Below are 23,236 nucleotides of genomic sequence, written 5' to 3'. Positions count from 1 at the left end.
TGTCATCATCATCATCATCATCACCACCGCACATGAGATGATTATGGGAATAACGGGCAGTTGAACTCTCCCTGCTGCTATCACAAATGGGCTTTTATCTTCAGGGCCACTGCTTAATTTTGCAGATAAACAATTTGAAGATAACTACAAGGTTATTTAGTGTTTTTCACTTGAAAATGATATTGAAATCTTTGCTAATTGTTGCATGACTAGATTTTTTAACTCTGTGATGCGTCTGTGAATTTTCTTTGTATGGTATAATCGAATTCCAGTGGGGATTGAAGGCTTGACAAATCGTGTTTGACCCCCAACCCACAGCTGCAGATTGTGCAGAGCATAATTAGAAAGTGTTTGTGCGCGGCTGACATTTAGATATTTGAACAAGCTTTGTAATATTCCTAGAGGGGAAGTTTTGAATGTCCTTTATTTGATTGTAACATTTATTGGAAGGTTTGCCATAGCACATACAGTTACATTGCTGTTAGTCCACTAAAAAAATTATGTCTACTTTAAGTAATTTGATTACATGTAAATTGTCCATGTAATGTTGTTATGTTACAGTGCAAAATATTAAATTTAATGGAATTTGGTCTAATTAAATATACTTGGTACAGATTATACCAATCACATTTTCACATGATTAATTATCTGAACAAATAAACCTTTTTATTTTAATTTCAGCTGCATTTTACTCAAAATTATTGCTTAATGTCTATTAATGGTGAAGATTTTTTTTCTTTTTTTTGAGCGTGTGTGCACTGTTGCTACTTTGCATTGATTGTGTTGCATATAATTGCAGTGTACCCAAACCAAACCTATTATTTGGAACAGAAGCATTTTTTCCTTTCAATTAGTTGTATTGTCGATTTTTTGTTTCTGGTGAATGCTTTCTAATTTTGCAGTTCTGTCTACAGCCTGGAAGTATATTAACACAAGACTTAGGGTTAATGCATAATTCATAATTTAGTACTAAAAAATATGAAGTTTACAGTTTCTTTTCCACTGCTCTCATATTTCTGCTAAACTTCTTTAAATCCAGTAGGAAGGGGAGGACACACGGGGCTCATAACTGCAGAGTTCAGAGAGAGGGCAAACCAGGAAGCTCGTACGTTCTCCCTCTAATGCAGAGCTCACCATCCAGTGAACTTATGCTCTTTGCTCCACCACTAACTTTACAGTTATTTTTTGCCAAACTAAGTTAAATTAGTACCCAAGTATTAATACGACCAAAATATTTTCTACTACTAACACACTATTTCCACATAAAACTGCATAATTTTAGCTTTGTCACAAGCAGGGACTCCCAGGTGCTGTCCCCCTTTAGGTCTCCATACTAAGGAGCAACAACTATATAATTGCTGTCATTAGATGTGTTATAGTCAGGTCTAAACTTCTGTTTGTACTTGACATGAACAGGAGCACAGACCTGAGAGAGTGTTTGCATTTCTGTTGAGCCCTAATGAAACATGACTTATTTTTTCATTTGATTGCTTGAATTGCGTAGGACTCAAAACCCTCAAAGTTAAATTCTTATTCAGACATTTATACAAAGAATCATAGTCTGCATGGGCCGAAGACATCTTTTCTTAAGCTTTAAACACAATGCATATATCACAAACAAGAAAGAAATTTATAATACTTAAAGATTGTCTTTGGCCCAGCATTCTGTCCAGCATGACAGCAGTGTGACTGAGGCAATAGATAATAGGAGAATCCTTCCTTAGAAATCACTGATATTAGAATAAGCGTCATAATGTCATCGTCATAATGACCTGGCCCATTATAAATCATCATGTTGTAAGTTATGTGATGAAATGAATGAGAAGTTGTTTCAGGCAGTTTTGGAAAAAGTAGTTGCCAAACTGTAAATCATAGTGTAAATAAACAAAAGCAGCTTCTCTGTTTCATTACGAGTGCGTGCCCTCTAATAAATCTGTCAGAGGAAAATAGTTGCATTTGCACTCAGTGCCCCAATGCATACTTGTTTTTTTCCCTCCCTCAGTTTCATGATAATATTTATAATATTTTGGCAGAGAAATGCGAGATGCCTCAACATGAATTCAGCCTTTTACATTTTTAATTAATGATCTGGTTTATACTAGTGTTTTAATCAGTTTGCACTCAGATTTCTGGGTCACCTGTGCATTTTTTCTTTTTTTCTTTGCTTGTGGTTCAAAGAACTTACCTAAAAACATAAACTGATTTGGCTTTCCTGCTTGCAAATATGCTCCCTAACCCTTCAAATGCAGATCAAGTTTTTCCTCGTGTCGTCTGACGCTTTCATACAATTAACTTGTTTTTTCCTCTGGGTTTCCTTCAACCTGACTATGGTCCAGATTTGTACTGGCAGCATAATCTCTCTCCAACCCCCATCGTATCACTGCACAGCAGCCAAGTCACAGCACATAACAAAGAGTGTTGATTACATAGCCATCCATAGCTATTACCCAAGAGGTGGAAACCACGAGCCATTCCAAACAGCAGGCCTTTAGTTCACCGCTATTCCTGCATTCCCTCACTGCCTGGGTTGTTCTTCCCAGAAACACTGACCACTAATGATAGTGGAGCAACACCTGAGCATCCTGAATGACAGTGTGCACCAGGTTCTCGTGGGAAGGACTTCCATAATGTGATTCAGAGGAATGATTTGCCAGCAGCGCTTTCCTGAATCTTAAACCACAGAATTTTCCTCAGGCAAATGTCATATAGCAATCGAGGTTGTGGTCAAAGGACAACATCCACACACCTGAAAAAAGGCTTTTAATATTCAGCAAATCTTACACAAATCAATACACTGTATCAGCAGAGTTAGAATTGATGCTTATTGAAATACAGTAAATATCATTTTAGCAACATGTATTGACAGTCCTGCAAATTTGCGATGGCTGGTACTGTTGTTGCATGTTGACTAATGGGCAGATGGTCAGAAAACGCATCGATTAGATGCTGGGTCCAATTACGGAGATAGCTTCCACATAACAAATAGTTTGTAATGGATAGGAGTAAATAGTTTTATTGTTTGGAAACGTGCTTAGTTTAGCTGTAAATTATCCACAATTATTGACAGATTATTGTGCTTGTTTTCTCCCTGCTGATTTCCCCTGAGAGGTAAACAGGCGGCACAGAAATTATAATGCATGCAGCCATTTGAGTTTCACTGTAAATGTATTCTCTATGGCTGCAGTGTGTTTAATGAAATGGTAAACAGTGTGTAAATGCAGTGCTAACTAATTTTACCAAACAATTCGATTTTACATCAGTCAAGTAGTTAGATCAATTAAGACATACTGCATATTATTGTTGTTTTTTTGAGGGTGTTTCCAGGTGGGTAAAAACAAAAAAAAAGAGTAAATTTGTAAGGCTTTAGGAAAAGTTCATATTCATTTCTGTTGCTAAGTAATGGAGTAAGCATACATCCATTCATTCACTCACCATGCAAGGAATAAGTCATTTGTGAACATGATACAGGGAGCCTGCTAGCGTCTGTGGGCCAAAGGTAATTTAAATGGACTGAGGCAGAGTGGAAAACTGTTCTGTGGTCAGATGAATTTTAAATTGTATTTTGGAAAATATGGATTGTGCAGCACGGTGGCACGGTGGTTAGCACTGTTGCCGCACAGCAAGAAGGTCCTGAGTTCAATTCCACCATCAGGCCGGGGTCTTTCTGTGTGGAGTTTGCATGTTCTCCCCGTGTCTGCGTGGGTTCCCTCCGGGTACTCCGGCTTCCTCCCACCGTCCAAAGACATGCAGCTTGTGGGGATAGGTTAATTGGATAATCCAAATTGTCACTAGGTGTGAATGTGAGTGCGAATGGTTGTCTGTCTGTCCCTGTGTGTTGGCCCTGCGACAGACTGGCGACCTGTCCAGGGTGTACCCTGCCTCTCGCCTTATGACAGCTGGGATAGGCTCCAGCGCCCCCCGCGACCCTGAAAAGGATAAGCGAATGGATGGATGGATTCTGCATCCATCTGACTAAGGAGAAGAGGAACCAGCTTATTATCGGCATTCAGTTCAAAAGCCTGCATCTCTGATAGTATGGAGGTCCTATGGTATTTGCAGCTTGCACCATGAGTGCTGAAAGCTATACGCATGTTTTAGAGCTTCCATCCAGGTGCCATCAGGATTATCAGGAAAGGCCTTGTGTATTTCAGCAATGCCAAAGCTGAAATTCACACTGCAGCTTTTACAGCAGTATGATTTCATAGTGAAAGAGTAGCTTGTCTGCAGTCTAGACACCAAATGAATACATTTTGCACATCATAAAATGAAAAATACAACACAGAAGATTGAGGACTGTTGAGCAGCTAGACTTATATTTCAGACAAGAAATATAAGTCGGCCAGCACTACTCTCTCAAAAGTCCAGCATCTGGTCTCTTGAGTTCCCAGATGTTTATGGACTAAGTTAAAAGAGGATGCGATGCTACACAGTGGTAAACTTGATATTGGCGCAATATTTTGGAGACATATTGTTGCCATTGATTTCAAAATGACCATATCTTTACCTGAAAATAGTCACAATTTAAATGGTAACAGTTTTCCACAGGTTTATTTTGTGCTCTCGGTACCGATTTATTTATAGCCTCGTCTGCTTAACTGTTTTCACTGTCATTTACCATTTAAGTAGTAAAATCACAGCGAAACTCTTTTTCTCACTCTTTAAAGACTCTTTAATTGATGACCAGTTTTATCCATAAAGACTGATTATTATCCCCACAACATGACCTCACAGGATATGCGAACACAACTGTCAGGATGCTCTGTTCTCTAGAAATTAAATTCTGAAGGCCATAATGTCAGATGACACATTGAAGACAGTCCAGGGGTCATGGGAACAGGAAATGCAAACTACTGAATAATGCCAGGTAAATGAAAGACAGAGAGGGGCTGGCTGTGCTCCGAGATGAACATGCACCCTGTGGAAAATTAGAAGCACTGGAGACTAAATTGCCTTCAGCTGGACGCACGGCTCAGATGCTGACAGAAGAAGGGACGAGAGGCACTCGTGCTGTAGCACTGATTGGCATGCACGAATACAATTTGCCTGTTCCAAACAGCACTCATTAGGATTTTTGAGTGGACTACATTGTACCTCTCTGACCTTCTGCTGCTCAGATATCCATAATGGGCAGTTTGAGAATTTGAGTAGCTAATTACACGGACATACTCTATGCACTGCATGCAGAAATGGTTATCTCACATGTCCCAGTACACCGGACAGGTACATAATCTCCATTTATTTCTGCAGCACATGTCATATCTACTGTGTCTGCTGCTACTTTACTTTGACAAAGGCTGCGCACAGTCAAAAACAACGAATAAATTATCCAAAAATTTATTTAGAAGACTTCGTTTGCAGTCACATTTAGAGCATTTCTTATTTGCATTGCTTGCAAAACTATTAATATTTACATAATAAACTTTGTCTACTTTAGTAATCATTCTGTTCATTGCAGCAGTGAAGTTCAGCACGGATGTATTTCATCAAGGGAGCAAAATTCCTCTATAGTTTGTTCTGCTTGTTTGGATTCTAATTTTCTCAGGTGATACACACTACAGGGAATTAAATTAAACTTCCAGAAAGAAACTGATTATGCAGGGCAGGCTTTCTATTACATGGCTTGGAGCAAGTGTAAACATTGCCATATTGTAGCTCACTGAGAGTCTCTCAGCGTTTGTATTCTGAGCTTCAGTGCTCGGTGTCTTGGAGACGCCCGTCTCTGTCACTTGCCGGGATCAGCCCAGCCCAGATTAATCTAGCAGACATGGTAAGCATCTCTCCGTGTCTCTCTGCTCTTTTGGAAACTTGATAAGAAATTCGCAATGCCTCCTATCACAATTTAGAACCACAGAGGAATACTACAGTAATGAGTTTTTTCCAAGGGCATTTGATTCCCGTTCTCCAGGTGGAAGATGGATATGATGATGATGAAGTCCCTCAAGACCCTCAGGCTATAGTCACTCCATAGTGTGATTTAAAAGGAGACTCCTGCAGACTGGAAAGCAGGCAGAGTGGCTAATGGAAAGAACCCACGGAGACATAAGGATGAGATAAACAGAGAGGAGGAAGGGAAAAGAGGAGATGGTAAAAAAGAGGGAAGAGAAGGGAAAGTGCTTCCAGTTCCCTTGTGTTTCGGCGAATGAGCATCGATCAGGAAAAGTGTCTGTTACTGTCCGATGCTTCTGAGAAGAGAGTCTCACTAGTGTCTAGTGCGAACATCAACCAGCCAAAAAGCACCATGTGGGACTGCTCTCATAACAGGTGGCGAGAACTAGGCTGCTAGAACTCTGCTTGAGAAGGCCACTTCTTCTGATATCACGTAGACATTATGTTAAGCCCTGTGTTCTGCTCAGTCTAAATATTACATTCATCAATTACTGCTAAATTTGTGAGGGAATTTGCTGCATTAGAATGAATAAGGTGGTGCTGTTCTGAGGAGCCATACATCACTAAGGCTTGGTTCAGCTGTCATTAGCAGGGGGTTGTGTCTGTTCTTGTCAGAGATGCTGGGAACAGCCCCTCAGAGGCCTATGGGTAAATCTGTCCATGCTCCTGATTCACTGGGTCATAAACATTGCAGGGAGTTTGTGATTACAGGGCCTCAGTTTGAACTATCTGGGTCTGGGTTGAATGCAGGCTGCGAGGGATGTGCCAGCTTGATGTAAAAAGACCCTCTCATAGAGGACAGGTACAAACAGCACTGAGTGTGGAGGGAGAGGCGCTGCATGACAGAACAGGATTTTAGGTTACAAGCTTCACAGGCAATGACAGCTTAACAAGATGGCACATTTGTAATTATCATTTATAACTATCATTACCTCTTCCAAGAGTTTGCTTTCCAGCCAAACCATCACAGTTTTTGTGTTGCCCAGCAGGTATTTTTATATGGCCTAGTTGTTGCAAAGGGTAAACTCTTCCTTCGGGGGATGGAGCTGAAAAACTATAATGTAGATCCTCCTGCAGTGAACTTGCTGGCCTCTAACTGTACCAGAAGTGAAACTACTTTCAAAAGGAAATCTGCAAAAGACTAAATTTTCTTTTATTTTTGATCTGGAGCAATTTAGTGTGCACTAATGTATTATCGCATTATCTTTCTATTGTTGTGTTGTTTACATTACATTACAGCTCTGTAAAATGAGCAATAAGCTTTGCTCTCAGTTTAGAAAACAGAAAACACCCTTTCATGTAAAATCGAATGCAAAATGTATTTGCATATTGTCATAGACACAGCACACACAAGTATAAATGCTGGTAATGACATCAGACACTACTGTAAGCCAAATAATAGGCTCTACATAGATTCACTGCAGCTTTTTGCAGCCATAAAGCAGACAGTTTATGCTTAATCAGAGAATTTTCTGCCATTTTTCCTCACAGAGCTACATTTCCAGGCTGTCTGGCAGGCATTTCATCTTTTAGATAATGTTCCTTTGCAGATAAGTGAAGGTTTTGCTTTGCAAATCTCGCCAGGAGAACAGTAATAAGTTCTGAAGACTAATTTTAGTTTTCTTTTGAGGTATTAACTTGTTTTCATTATAAAAGATTTTATTTTTCATATATTTTTCTAACAACTGTTATGTGTGAAGTCAGAAAAAAGAATTTAAACTGGGAATGCGTTCAAGGATGAGTGAAAAACACCTGCTACATTCTAGTGGTTAACACATCTGGCATTGGGTGATGTTCCCAAGTATAATGTCTATCTTGATGATGTAGTGATAGACTCTGATAAGTAGACTGATCCATCCTAAAGTCAGCGTCGTAATGGCTGCTCCAGGCTTCTTTATGCTCAAACTCATCTATAGACAGGTCCATAAGGCGGATTCAAAGATCACTAGAGGCAGTTTCTGGTAAGGACCAGATACTATTCGTGCTTTTTTAAACTTCTCTGTGATGTTGCCCCTTTGATCAGATTCTCATCCAGGAAATGCATGTTCCAAAAGTAGCACATTTTGCAGCTTAATCTTAATCGTAGTAATGTTTTGTAAACACAGCTACATTATAACCATGCCAAATGATTTCAGCTGATGAAATCCCTCCCTCTCTCTGCACAGTGACAGTCTGTTCCCCCAAAAGGTCATTTAGACTTGAATCAGCAGCATGTTTTGGGCCAAAAATACTCTGTTGTTGGACCATCTCCTTTCTGCCCTGGTAGTTTGCCATATTTCCATGAGTTCCCTGTTTGTATTGGATGCATGCAGCAGCATTTTGTCGGATAACAGCTGTGGGCCCCAGTAATTGTCCTTGACGGTATGAGAGAAAGCCGTTTCAACTGGTGGAGATCGGGGTCATGCTGGCCATGTCAATCAAGTGACTTGACCCAACCAGGCCGAGATGGATCACCCAGTGACAGAGTCAGAATAAACTGACTCTTCTGTAATGGCCTGTCACCATACCATTTTCTAGGTGACAGAACACATTTACAAGATTGGTCAAAGGCTCAGCCGTTGATAGTAGTTGATTGATTTTGGCAGAAAGAAAGAGGAAGAAGCACAACAAAATATTTTTGCAGACAGAAAAACTTGAATTTTATGTTTAACATTTTCCACTGTTGAATTATGGATTTATTCCCCCTTGTTATGTATTTATTCCATAGCTTCATACCGATACTTCCTATGTTTTGTATAATGTTTTTAGCCATGCTACCTATGGCTGTGCCAATGACAAAAAAAAGGTCCATATCCACGCTGTATACTGTGCCCCTATTTTGATCAGCTGATTTTAGCGCAAGTGCTACTGGAACCGATAAGCAAGATTGATAGGCGGGGAGACTAACGATTACCAGGAATTGAACTACTGGGTCTTGATTCCCATCCATAGTCAACATTAAGTCTTTATCCTCATGGCACGGTCATGTTTAAGCTAAACAATTCAAGCATGTTTTGTGACACATAGGCAACAGCACCCTGACTCCCATTAGGTATAGGGATGGACCCATTGTCAGACCTTACACTGGTGCAGTGGGTCCTGGATTCCTTCTGTTGCACAAAAATGCCTGGCCTATTTTGGTGAGAGTATGCAGGCAGTTCCTGGAGGACGAAGGAATTGATACCATTGACTATCTCCCATGCCTTGACCTAAATCCAATGGGAGACCTCTGGGACATTATGTTTGGGTCAATCCGATTCTCTCAGTTTGCACCTAAGACTGTCCAGGAGCTCAGTGATGCCCTGCTCCAGATCTGGGAGGAAATCCCTCAGGACACCATCCATCATTTCATTAGGAGCATTTCCCAAACTGTCATAAATGCATGAAATATAATAACTTTGGTGAATTTTTAACTTTCCGTGGATTACCATGAACATGCCAAACCATCCTCATTTCTCAGATACTTCTTGGTTTATGACCAAAATACCTTCAAAACTGATAACAATCTCATCATTACATTTTATTCAGTGCTAATTAATAATAATTACTAGTATGTCTGCAGAATCAACTAATATGGTTGATGTACATCTGCCAAATGTGAACATCCAGGATGCTAGCATTAGCATTTAGCTCACAGTATTGTTTTAAAGATGTTAGCATGGCTGTAGTTGTTTATTGGAATAGTATGAGAAATGGTAAACATCACTAACCCATGCAATAAAATTAAGAGGTTTTTGAGAACAGGATTCGTGAATCAGAGTGAATTGTAAAACTTAAAAAAAATCCTAATGAAAAGTTTGATTTCTCCATTTATTGCATCTTTTGTCTTAGTACCATTATCCTACCATCTCCAATATTCCTGCACGGAGCCTAAATTATGTTGTTTTTACAGCTCTGTAGATAAAGCATGTAGTCTTGTGCTGCTGTATCTTCTTCATGTGCCCATTTCTCTGTTTAGGATATCATTACTGGGACAGGGGCACAGGGAGCGATCAGTATGTGGGTGCAGGTGACCTCCTCTCTTCCTGGACTGATTGTTAGTTGATGGATCTTGTTTGAGAGAGGAGTGAGCAGTGATAAGAGTCAGCGAGAGTGCACCGGTACTGCAGATAGAATGACCTGCCACAAAGAAATCTGTGGAGGGGCAAGAAATCCTGCAACAAGATACGCTTCTTTTTAATAATGTTCATAGAAGGAAGCGAGGAGATGTTTTCACTGAGCTGCTAACCATGAACAGAAACACTCACCTCACTCACTGACATTCACTCTACTATTAATGTCTTATCTTGAGTCAATAGGGATGCAATATGGGGATATTGCTATGTGTGTGTGTTTCTATGTGTGTGGCGAGACAAAGGCTGCTTGTTTACAGTTTTTCTGAACAGGATCTAGTTACAGTTATGTTCCCGCCACCATGGCAAAGCAGGAAACATGTATCACTTTGTGGCACTGTCTTCTTTTGCAGTCGGTGGACTGAGAGATCACAACATAATTTCCAGGCAGGAAGGAACATGCTGGTGGAACATGCGTGAGGCAGAAGGCCACTGAACAGGCGTGAACATTAACACAAACACTGCCAGTCAAAATGACTGATTACCTTGGAGGACGTGCTGTGAAAAGTCAATTCAGCACTCAAACCCCCCTCTATCCTCCAGCCTTTACATTCTGGCCCACCACAACCTCTCCCTGGGGTATTCAAAATGTACAATCATTAAAATACCACTAGTGGTTGGCCTTTATTGTAATTTCTAAGTCATGTGGTTTGAAACTCCTTGTGCCTAAGCTGTTGCCATTAGTCTCCCACTGACACACCTACAAGAATTGATGCATTTTGTTTTAAATGTTCCTGAATCTATTCTGGTGCACCACTGTGATGTTAAATTGATTTTACACAGACTCGGATTCGGCGCAGCTAAAAAACATGCAGTGTGGAAAGAATGCCATATCTCCAAAGGAGCATCAGTAGAACACATAAATAATGTAGAAGATTCAGGAAATGGCATCATACTTTCTGTATTTTTGAGCACTTAGATGAATGAAAACCTAATGAAGTTAAACAATGGAGCATTTTTTGGCGTCAGAGCTTTAGCAGTGTCTCTGCTACTTTAAGTGCTCACATACCGGTTGAGTCTCCCTCCCTGTGGACTTGGGCTTGGCTTCTGTTTGCTTTCTGTATTTATAGTCTATTTTCTGCCAGCAGAGGACTAGCTGTCCTCAAACTGCCCTTCATGTGTGCAGAAACAGTACTCTGTCCCATTGTGCCAGCACATATCTGGAGCTGATATATCACATTATTCTCCCTCACACTTAGAAATAAAAAAAAGAAAATAGTGCACCACACTACAGATTAGGGCTGACAAATGTAAACTGCACCAACAGGTGTCTTTACATACAAGGAGCTGTAGCAGAGGATAGACTGTTTACAAGAAAATATCATTTAATGATTAGTCTTTTGTTTGCTTTTTTGGTCTATTAACACATGTTCCTTTAAAACACTCATTGTTTATTTTAGACTCAAATGAGTCTTAGCTATACATATTGCAGCATTGTCAAGAAACTCCTCAACTGTGCATATGGCCTTTCTCAGTAGTTGTTTGCCTAAAGCCCTTTCCCACTGACCATGTCAAACGGCCTTCTGTGGATCGTGAGCCTTTGACAGGAGAATAGATTGCATGTATTATTTCACAGGAAAAAAAACAGCAGTCTATTGCCTGAGGGTTTGGTTGCCTATCAATGTCCTTCACGACTGTTGGAGAGCGGATGCGACACACTTTCTTCTGTCAACATGAACAAGAAGAATGTCGCTCAGGTCTCAAATGGAAGCATATAGTAAACAGAATCTGCAGGCTGGGGCTGCTTTTACATTCACAGTATAAGATATGAAATATATGGATCGATAGATAGATTTGTGTTATATTACCTTAGATATCAGCCAGTTATTTCATATATGCTCTTAAAACTTGAATTAAATTTTACTCTTATGCAGGGAACCAACTTAGACAAAAATGTGCCATTTATTTACAAGATGCTCCTCTATGTCTCCACCCACATCCATCCTCTCTCTTGCAATGTGACAGGTGTAATCATGGACCAGGACAACATTTTATGGGGGCTTCTTTAATAACCACCAGAACTGTTTGACCTCTGCGAGTCCCCCAAAGGCACCGCCTCCCCCAGCCATCCCCCTACCTTAGCATCAGGACCCGGTTGACTGTCCCCTCGCATCACCCTCCCTCCCTTTTCCCCAAACATTCCCCTAGCCTCCATCCTCCCATGCTGACATGCTCAAATGCTCCAGTAATGTCTTGTAGGTCTAAAGGTCATGCCTGACCTGTCACGGTGGATTGGGCCACAGACATAACAGCGCTCTTGGGTGGGTGGGAGCATAGAGAGACGTGCCTGTCTCCCTGCCAGTCATTTCTCAGCACTTGAAAATTGAGTAACCATGTGTCACATATAGGGTTAAAATTTGGTGTCACTATTTTGCGTTTGACACTGGAAGCACATAGTTTAGTGTTGGATATTGTCCATGGAAAATAATTAAACTTTTAATAAATTGCAGTAAAGGTTGAGGCCACCCATTCCCTCACAGACAGGTGTTGTTTTGATTGATTTCTTTTGGAAACCTGAAGAGACCAAAACAAAGATTAAGTGGGTGATGGAAACCTGCTGCATGGGGGACGTTTAAATAAGATCGATTAAAGTGTGCCGACATCGATGCTGTGCTCAGTTGTCTTGCTTTTGAAGAGGAAGTAGGGATCAAAGCTCAGGAGGCAGGAAGTTCTCTGTGTTGCTCTGATTGATCATTACACCATACACACCTTTTTGTGTGGGTGTAAGATGACTGCCAGTATTTCTCATGTTTTTGGTGCAGATGAAATATTAATACAACAGTGTTAATGACAATAATTATATCATTTTGGGTCATTAAGAGAAACCAAAAAGTCAACAAGCGTCTTGTGAGCTCCATTACTTGTTAGATTTTATGTGCGCTTTACAGCTGTGCTATGAATTACTTGTATTTATTTATTTGTTTTACAATGATAGCTGTTAAATTATCAGAGAATATGTGCTTAATCCCAACAAGAAATGCTGTTTCTTACTCATTATTGCCATGATTACGGGCAGTAACTTGTGACACAGGCCTTAGATGTTGGAGAGCTGCACAAGGCAGTGATCCTGCTAGTCAGTACAATGAATATAAAGCCAGGTCTTGGTAGAGCAGTCATGGCCTAAGAAACTCAGCAGGAACAGTGATGCTACATGCAGGCAGGATGCATTTCTGATTGTATGTGTTCTCTTTCAGTGTATATCTCCATTTGTGTTTCTTTGTACATATCAAGGGACCCCAGTGATGGATAGGGATGTTTCTATTTCCTCTGGATGTTCCTGACAGGCCATCCATCCTTGAACAATTTGGCAGTGCCCTCAGAACACAAAAAGGCTGAGAAAAAAGATGGGCCACACAACTGACAGTTGCCTTAATGAAAGACTCATCGGAGGCTCCAGGCAGCCATGAGACATGAGACAAGTTTCACTGTCTTGGATGGATGGAAGAATAACACGCTGTCAGGTATGGGTGGTCATTGAAGCAGGAGGAGATTATGAGATTAGTAGGCAACAAGTTTTGGGTGATGGAGCTCTGGTCAACCGAGGCTGCTTTGGAGATATAGCCTAGTCTGAGGGTTACTGGTAATGGAGACGTTTCATTTAATATGGCGGGGACAGAAAAGATGTGCAACAGATTGATTTTATGTAGAAGCAGTTTCAGTGTAATTACGTTACGTTTAGTAAACTGAATTGGAATTGATGATTTTTATGTTGTTTTGTAGAGCTTTAGTCAGTGTTAATGTGGTTTTTTTTAATAGAAACATGTTAGATTACATTTTAATGGCAGTAATCTTGTAATTTCTTACCGTCTGAAAAAACTGAATTTTTGGAGAATTGAACAGCCCTTTGAAATAAAGTTACATACGTTGGTTGTGTTGTCCAGTGTCTGTATAATCTACTTTTCATTCACCACTAAGTGCATTTACTTTTTGCACAGCAAGTTGATATTGGTAGCATATTCATAACCCACAACATGATTTTTCCTTACAGTGAAGCATTTAGCTGAAAGCTGAAAAGTACTATAAGGTCCTCCCTGTGGGTCCGGTCCCCAGTTCCTGCGCCTGGCCCTCTGTGGCAGAGTGGATGCCATTCATGGAGGGGTCTGGTGGGCGACCATTGGGGCTGGGTCCTCTTGTGACACTGGAGGTATGCCCCGACACTCTGGTTGTCCTAAGTGGTGTCCTTCCTGGGCTTTGGGTCTGTTCACTTTCCCTCGGCTTGTGTGTTTCCAGGGGTTCCTTTTCCTGCATGACCAAGCTAAATAGAAAAGGACTTAAGCACAGAAAAAAAGTGCTTGGTGAATGCAACATGTTGCATAAAGCACTTTAAGTGCTCAAGGAGAGTAGAAAAGTGCTTTATAAGAAGCAGTCCATTTACCATTTACAACACTACCTATAAAGGAAATGGAATTAGCCCTTACATTAGGATTGTGGAAGGTCACATGCACATGATCACAAACTGAAAAGAAAAGAGAGAGATAGCAGGGGTGATAGAACCTTGTACTAGTGTCTGAAAGCTAACATACACGTATCATCACATTAGTGCAAAACTATCCAAATACTTTGCAATGTAAACACTGTCCTCTCTGCCTTCTGGCTAGCTGACCTGAATTACCTAACCCTACATTTTTCTAGTATGCAGCTGTATGCCAAGGAGTCATGGGGAGAAAGCAAGACTGCATGTATACATACCACCGAAATCAGTGAGGTAAGGTTCTGGGATGCTGGCAAGCATGGAGATTTATACTGGCCAGCTTCATAGAGTCGTTTTTGGTCTATGTAGCAGCTCTATAACTGCAACCTAACCTTCTTGGCAGTAACTTGCTCGCTGTGATGGATGGATGTGTTTAAGTCAGGTTAAAAGTCCACTCCCAGCCACTCTGTGAGACAAACAGTATTTAATCTTGAATCCTGAAAGGCTGCCGGTAATATAGCTATTGCTGGGCTTGATGAACAAAGTCAGGAGACTTGCTCCATTGAGTCGAGGCTGGATGGATGAAACCCTTTCTCCTGTCCCACTCCTCAGATTACCCACCTGCTCTGATCATGGGCAGCGTGCACAATTGCATTAGCTGTCGCTCTCTACTATTAAGGCTTGCAAATGAATCTGAACGATAGCGCAGAGTCACCGCAACAGACTTCCAAATTTGTTTTGACTCTCCTTGATGTCATTTCCATGTTGTAAGTGATTGCTTTCGCTTTTCCGAGAGCTGTTTGTGTGTTTCCCAATGGGAGCGGGCCAAAAACAAAGCCAGGTAATAAAAGCAGCATTAGCAGGGCAATTAGGCTACGGTCCTGCTTCGGCAAAACAAATCATTTCATCGCATCTTTGACAATAGGGCATCACAGCTCTTCTGAGTAGCAATATTTCATAGCCAATTTCCTGCGCCTCAGCTTTATTCACCAACTTTTGTCAATAAATCGCACCTCATATCCATATTTATTGAGCTGAGAGTTGGAGGCCAGGAGTGCTGGGCCCAGATAATGAAGACAGCGTGGACTGAAATCTCTCCGAGGTTTAGCACTTCCCACTGATACTCATTCTTCGGATGCATATACAGACCTTGCAAAACTGACTTGATGCCAGATCCATGTCTTGGTGATCAGATAGGCAATAAATTATTTTGACTTACATGAATTCACATGTGTATGCTTTGTTCATTTTCATGGCGCGATTTGTAAATAATACTACAGACCACTTTCAAGTACTTTGTATTTAGTGAGGAATGTATTCCGAACGTAGGAACTGTTGTGTTGTCCCAAAATTGCTTAGCGTGTTACATACCAAATCCTGCTAGGACTAAATCTTGCAGAATTCAATCCTGCAGTATCTTTGAGTGGAGATAACAGGCATGGTTCTGTAGACAATATATGCCCTCCGCATCCGTATCCATGCATGAATAGTCCTGCTCTCACTATAAGAGAAAGTAGGATTATGTGTCTTAGCTTTTAGAGTCTGATTTTCCTCCCCGCCTGCCCTTTTCTTCTCTCTGCAGAAGGTCACCTGAAGGAGGCAATCCCTATTCCTCTCTGTTTTCTCTTTTATCTGAGGGGCTTTGTGGCCAGCACTGGACCCCCATCCACTGATCACTAAAGCAAAAGCTGTAGTGCAAACTGAGAAGCAGAGGAGAACAGCTCGATGCATGAGATTGCTGCCTTTTATCCCCCTGGTGTGAATAGCAAAATGAGTGCCTTACTATAAAGCACGGGACGGGATTTAAAATATGTATGAGTTCTGGTTTTCTAATACATTGAGCAAACTTACTTATAGGATGGAATCGCTGTTCCCTCCCAGATTCAGAGCAAATGTGTGTGTAGCATGGGACAGGCGAGTGTTCCAACACCCAGGGGATATGAAGATATATTTACACTCTCTTGTTTTCTGCTGTTTTATGCCTGTTGTTTACATACAGTGCTGAAGAATATCATGGGTACGCCCCAAAGGGAGATGCCACCTGCTATCTACCCCCTTGTATTGTAGCTGTTTGACCATGAGATGAGGTTGCTCTATGTTTTACAGCTACAAAGTATAACTTTGTTTTTGAGCATTTAACTAAGTGAGATGTAACAGTGTAACTGCTATTTGACAAATGTTGCTGGTTGATACCAAACTTGATGCCAGAGGCATTTGGCAGAGATGATGCATGCTTCTACTTGGCTGAATGACTGATGGGACAGTAAAAAATGAATCACCTCCAAGCAGGAGGAAGGGTTAGCCATGCTATTGAGGAACATTACCCCCCTCTGTATGTAATGAGACATACTTAAAACAGCAATCATCCCCTCCTTTGAACTCTGGGTCACAGTGTGGAATCAATCCCTCAGGTGATTGAAAAGAAAGGCCATATGTGAGCGAGAATGAGCATATTAACCAAGGTCACATGAGCTGCACACACTTTCTGCATGTGGAATGGATGTTCTTTCAGAACTGCTGAGTGTGATTAAATCTATGGCTTAGACTCACATTCAGGCCCTAAATCATCAGTCAGGTCATTACGTGAGCTATGAGGTCTTCTCCAAAGCTGTTTCTTTCAATTGAATTAGGGTATTATTCTGGATAATTTGCTTTGGAGATTAGCACTTCATACAGGCTACAGTGTTCATAATTGCTTTAGGATGAACAAGGAAGAATAATTTGAGACAGAGACATCGGAGTGGGTAGGAAGTAAATGTCTGGACAAAGAATTATTATTTTAGGTGTATTTGTATTGTTCCTACTTATTAAAAGCTGTATTTCAAAATTTAAAGTCAGTGTCAGCCATTTTCAGTTTTTCAATTTTCATTACTTTGTAGCTGATAGCTCATTGTTAGTTTTATATTTCCATGTGGAAAGCAAGACCTCACAAACCTCTTTCTTTTCCGTTGCTATCATCACAACTGGGCAGGGAGGTGTGAGGTTTCATAACTTTATAACAGTGAACTTTAAAATGTAAAGTAATATACTGACTCATATGGAAGAACAGCTTTTGTTTCATTGTTTTTGTTAAATGTTCTGGTCTTGGCTGACCGTGTGTGTGTGTCATTGCAAAGCGTGGTTCTTTAGATAGCTCCTGTAAAATAAACTACAGCAAAGAAGTTTTATGTACATGGGCAGTTGTTTATTCAGCTGTCCATCTGTTGAAAGTTTTTATCAATGTAATGATATCGTAACCATGTACAAGCCACAATACTTTATAGATGGGTAACAGGGGTCAAAATAAAGGCTCAGTGATGGATGTGGTCTAAGCCATGAGTACTAAAATAAAGAGGAGCAGGGATGGGGTCGCTCAGTCAAGAAAATACATTTAATTAAAAGTTATCAATTCATTTGCTTGTCGCTGAGAGAAATAAGAATTTGATCAGCTACAACGGAGCCAAAATTCTGGTTTCGCATATTGGCTGTGTGCCCATGTAACATACAGATTGCAGTTAATCAGTTAACAATTACAGATACTCCTGGTCTCAGCTTGTTATATGTATGAAGCACATCTGTTGACAGAATAATTTTCTTCCAATCCAGCCACTGCACCACTATGGGCAAGACCACAGAGCTCTTAAAGGATGTCAGGGACAAGGTTGTAGAGCTGCACAAGGCTGGGATGGGCTACAAAGACCATCATCAAGAAGCTCGGTGAGAAGGTGAAAACTGTTGATGCAATTATTTGGAAATTGAAGAAATATAAAATGAGCACTAATCGCCCTCAGTTTGGAGCTCCATGCAAGATCTTGCCTCATGGGTTGAGGATGACCATGAGAAAGATGGAGGATCAGCCCAAAACTATACTTGATCTGCTTTAATGATCTGAAGAGAGTTGGAGCAGAAGTCATCAAGAACACCTTTAGTATCACAATACTCCTTGCTTCTGCAAGATCCCCCTGCTTAAGAAGGCACATGTACAGGCCTGTCTTAGGTTGGCCAGTGAATATCTAAATGACTCCATGAAGGCTTGGGAGAACGTGCTGTGGTGAAATGAAACCAAAACAATCGCTTTGGCATCATCTTCACCCACTGTTGTTGGAGGACAAGAAATCCCCATAGTCAAGCACAAAGGTGGAAACATCATGCATTGGGGCTATTTTTCTGTTAAAGGTTCAGAAAGACTTCGCCACACAATAGATGGGGCCATATAGTGCAAAATCTTGTACAAGAACATCCTTCCCTCAGACAGAACATTAAAGATCATGGATGGGTCCAGCATGACAACAACTCCAAAAAATATCGAGTCAAGGGCAACAAATGAGTGGCTAAAAAAGAAGCACACTTAGCCCCCATCCTCAGTTCTATAGAAAAGCTGTGGAGGGAGCTGAAGCTTTGAGTCAAGCGGCAGCCAATGAATCTAGAGGATTTAGAGTTTCTGTAAAGTGGTGTGGGTTAAAAAAAAAAAAAGAATTAGTGATCAACAACAAGAAACGTTTTACCTTTTGCTTGCCAACTAGGGTTTCTCCAGCAAATCTGTGTGAATAACTCCCGTTCTTGATCTAAGACCGTGATAAAATACCTCTCTGTTGTGATTTTAGCTTTAAGTTGGATAGGAAAGGCCCAGTGACATATACATATTCACCACGTAGAAGATAAATCCTTGCCGAGGGCAAAGACATCATGGAAAACAGAAAGCTATAGTGCTGTGGTAATGAACTGACAAGACCTGCTCTGCAACTGCACTTCCATAAACCCCCGAAGGCAATTTACGAGGTCAGAGTGACCAGAACACCTCACCCGTACACAGAGGACTACAACAGCCTTTCAGATCACAGTTATAGTGTCAGCTAACATGAGATGGCATGGCCTATTGGAATCATGTGTGACAGCCAGAAGCGCACAGGTCTGTGGACTGAATGCAGTAAATATTTGGCCAAGCCAGCATTGTCATCTGTTGATTGTTAACGCTTCCTCGCTGTGCCACTCTAACACTATAAATGTTTTCTGGGATCACTGCCAGAGACACAGCGTGTAAAATATATGATATATTATTATTATTATTATATATATAAAATGATGTAATATTGAACACTCAGTTAGATGAACTTATAGCCGGAGGACAGTGGTTTCAATTATTCAGGGGAATGTAATTACAAACCTCAGCATCCAGGGTTGTGCAGTTTTGCCACAAGCAAAGATCATCCAGGGTCTGTTTTTATTGATATTCTCATTTTGCCAGAGTCAGGGATTTCAGCAATTCTACACCACAGATCGGCTGAACACAATTAGGGCAGCGTCTCCCATGAGAAGCTGGCCACATAGAGTGCCTGGATAACAAGCCCATACTGAATTAGTAATATGCTAAATAAACTACTGTTTGGATGGAAAACCCAATATGCCAAGAAATGGAGTTGCAAAAACTCAGTTAAGGAAATCTATGGGGTCTAAGAAGCATGCTGCTGATGCTATTGATTTAGGATTGCCAAGGTAATAAGGGATACCTTTTATTACACACTGCCTTAATATCTTTCTTGTTTGAAGTGATATATGATATATTAAGTTTTCAGAATTTAACTACAGAAAGGATTGAATGGCTTTACATAACTTTATACAATATTTCATACAAAATTTCATCAATAATATTCTACACTTTGGTTACTTACCTCTTTCTTCTCCGAAAATAAGAAGAAGACTGGTCACACTTTGTTGGTTAAAATGAACTGGGGGCCAGGGGTTGGGTAATTTTAGGCTTTGATGGCTAACTCACACCATTAGTCATCAAATAAATTCTGGCCACCCCTCTGGTCACACTACACAATCAATGATGAAGACTGTTAACCAGATGTTCGAGTCTCTCTCTAATGGGAATGACTATTCGTCCATGAGTTCTGCAGCTTTTCATGTCTATGTCTGCAACTGAGTGCAGTCCTTCAGGCACAATCACAGAAGCGGGGTTATCTCACGTGAAACTGCAGATTTTATATTGTTTTTCTGCTAAATTTCAAGACAATTGCAGATTGACTTACAGAATAATTATTTACTCTTTTTCTGTAAAAAACCTGACTTGTTATTCCCTTAGTCTAGTGTACTATCTATAAGTATGTGTATGTAAATATAATTACATTGTAATTTCAAATGAAACACGGCAAAATTCAACTACAGGAGCATTATGCCCATAATCATAGCCCATACTATAATGTGTTACCACCTGATGAACAGCTAGGCTGACTACCTCCTAGTCAGAAATCCCCCCCCCTCAAAAAAACCCCAATCATCTACCTGTTGCTAACCAACAGACATGCCATTTTGTGCTAAATAAACAAGCTGTTGGCTCTTTCTTTTATATACCTTACACAAAGAGCTGTGTTCATCTTCTCATCTTAATGAAAGTCAAAATGGTGAACCATTCCTTTATTTATTTATTGTTTTGTATTCTACACCAAATCTGGAAGAAAAGCCCACACTGGCACCAAATTGAGCTCTGAAACTTTCCTTTAATCCTCTGATTAGCTCTTGAAGTTAACACTCCAGTCGGTGTGAAGGTGATTACAAAAGAAAGCTTAAATCGCTAAATTGCCTTTGGAGCCATTGGCTCCCTGTTGTTATTTTTATTTAAAAGTAGCAGTTGGATTTGCAAAGAAAGGAGGTGAAACAATGAGTGGTCATTGTTGTTAGCAGTCTTTACCTACTGAGCAATAGAGATGTTTCTTGTGCAAAATACAAGATGTCCTCGATGTATTTGTTTGTTTTCATGTCACTTCACAAGACCGTTTCCCTTGTCCTCCCTCCATTAATACAAATAAAACTGTATGGTGCAGCCTTGCATGAAAATGTAATCTTACTTTTATACCATCAGAGAATGCTTCGGTTGATTCAGGGCATCATCAACATGTACGTTATCCGGGTAATGCCGGTGATAGACCTTGAGAGCCTCTGTAGTGCAGAAAGCATTGAGTCTGTGTTTTAAAGGCAATAAAATCTCTCCAATATGCAGCTTATGTCTGCACTCACCTCTCACAAGCCTATGCTTCTCTTTCCACTTTGCTTGCAGTGGCAGTGGAGATGAAATACTGGCCCCCAGAAAGCCATTTGGCACCTAATTGAGCAATCCTATTACTTTTCTCTCCCTTTAGACTGTGACTTTCATTGCTTCAAAGCGATGGTTGAAAGCAGGTAAATGATTGTGTTACAGTAGGTGTGAGTATATGTGTATTTAAGTAACTTTGTTGTGACAGCCTGTATGTATACGTGTGTGGTGTTTGTCCACCCGTGTGCACCCAGATCCCCTCTTCTCACCTGAGCTACCTCAAATATTAAAAAATGATTGGGTTCAGAGATGGACCACATTCACCAGAATCTTAACTCCTCGTGTGGTGGTTGATAGAGAACCAGTTCACTATTTGTGACCTTGGAAACAACTTAAAAAAAGATTCTGTTTTGTGGGTGAGACCTGACCTCACAGTATTGAAAGTGAATTTACTGGGATTTATTTTGTATTTATTTATTTATTTTATTAGGCTGCATCTTCGTAGGAATCTGGGAATGATTCATTACAGATACAGTTCGCACAAATGTTGGACTTTGATTCAGCCATGGGCACAGAAAAACAAAATGGGGAATTATTCTGCTAATAGCTTCATAACTTTGCAATAGTCTGAAATAGCTTTTCCTTCAAATTACTTCAAACAGACATAGAGCCAAGTCCTGAAGTCCATTAATCCAAAATTCAAAAATCCACAACTACTCCAAAAAATCAGAGAGAGGCCAATATTTAAAACACAAGGAATTGGGTGGGGGTTCGTAATGATAAAAAAAGACTAATCGAATGCAGGTGTGGCACAGAAACAAGAAGGGGACTGAACAAAGGGTGGAAATGCAACTAAAACGTTTTAGGAAAGAAATTTCAAAATAAAACTGGAACTGACAAAATGGAAACCAACATTATAATACTGCTAGTTTACTTCCAAAAAGGTGAAAAAGTAAGCAAAGGCCAGAATTTTGTGACTTTTATAGGTCAAGCTGGATCAAAACAATTGGTAAACCAGCATGTTTGACCTAATTCATTTAGATTTGTTTGCTTTAACTCTGGACCCCTGAAATGTGCCCATAAATGCAGACAGGTTGGGCAGCTCTCAAGTACAATTAGCTTAGAACACTTAGAACACCTTCTCATTCAAGTTCAAGTTCTGGACTTCTATTTATAGCAAAGATGGCAGAGATTGCCACAGGTTTAGATGCAGAGCACTTCCTTTGTTATCTTTTAAAACACTCCTATCAGTGTAAGAACGTACAGACTTTCCTGCATGCCTGTTAAAACTGTACATCCCTAGTTTTGTTCCAGTTGAATCAAGTGCATGTAACTTGTAATTTCCTTTGAAAATGTAAAAGGCATGCGATTAGTTCAATATTTTTTCTCAGGATTTCCATAATTAGGCTCCCTGACCAGAATCTTATTTCAATCTTTGCTGGTTTAAGATATGCACAGACATTCTTTAGAGATGATTAAATAATCTTCAATCAGCATTTAACCAGGAGGGTGTCATGTGGGAATTGGAAATGGAATCTCGTGGGGAGATGTCTGTCCTTTGTTAGATGATGCACACACTGGCTTTGTGCGTGTGCATACTTGTGCGGATGTATTCCTGATTGGCTACATTTATGTGCCTCCTTCTTCTTTTGATCAGTTGTTAGTTTCCCTATTTTGCGGACATGCTGGTAGACTAGATGAAACATAGGCTTGTGGTGTACTGTGTGATCATGAGGGTACGCACTTCAGTTTTACATATTAGCATTTCAAAAGAAAAACTACAGCCAATACATGGTTAAGAAGCTATGTAGGCGAGAGTGTAGCTAGCAGTGCTCC

This window comes from Maylandia zebra, linkage group LG19 (assembly GCF_041146795.1).
Source record: "Maylandia zebra isolate NMK-2024a linkage group LG19, Mzebra_GT3a, whole genome shotgun sequence".
Taxonomy (NCBI): Eukaryota; Metazoa; Chordata; class Actinopteri; order Cichliformes; family Cichlidae; genus Maylandia; species Maylandia zebra.
Note: the sequence above shows the minus strand (reverse complement) of the source record.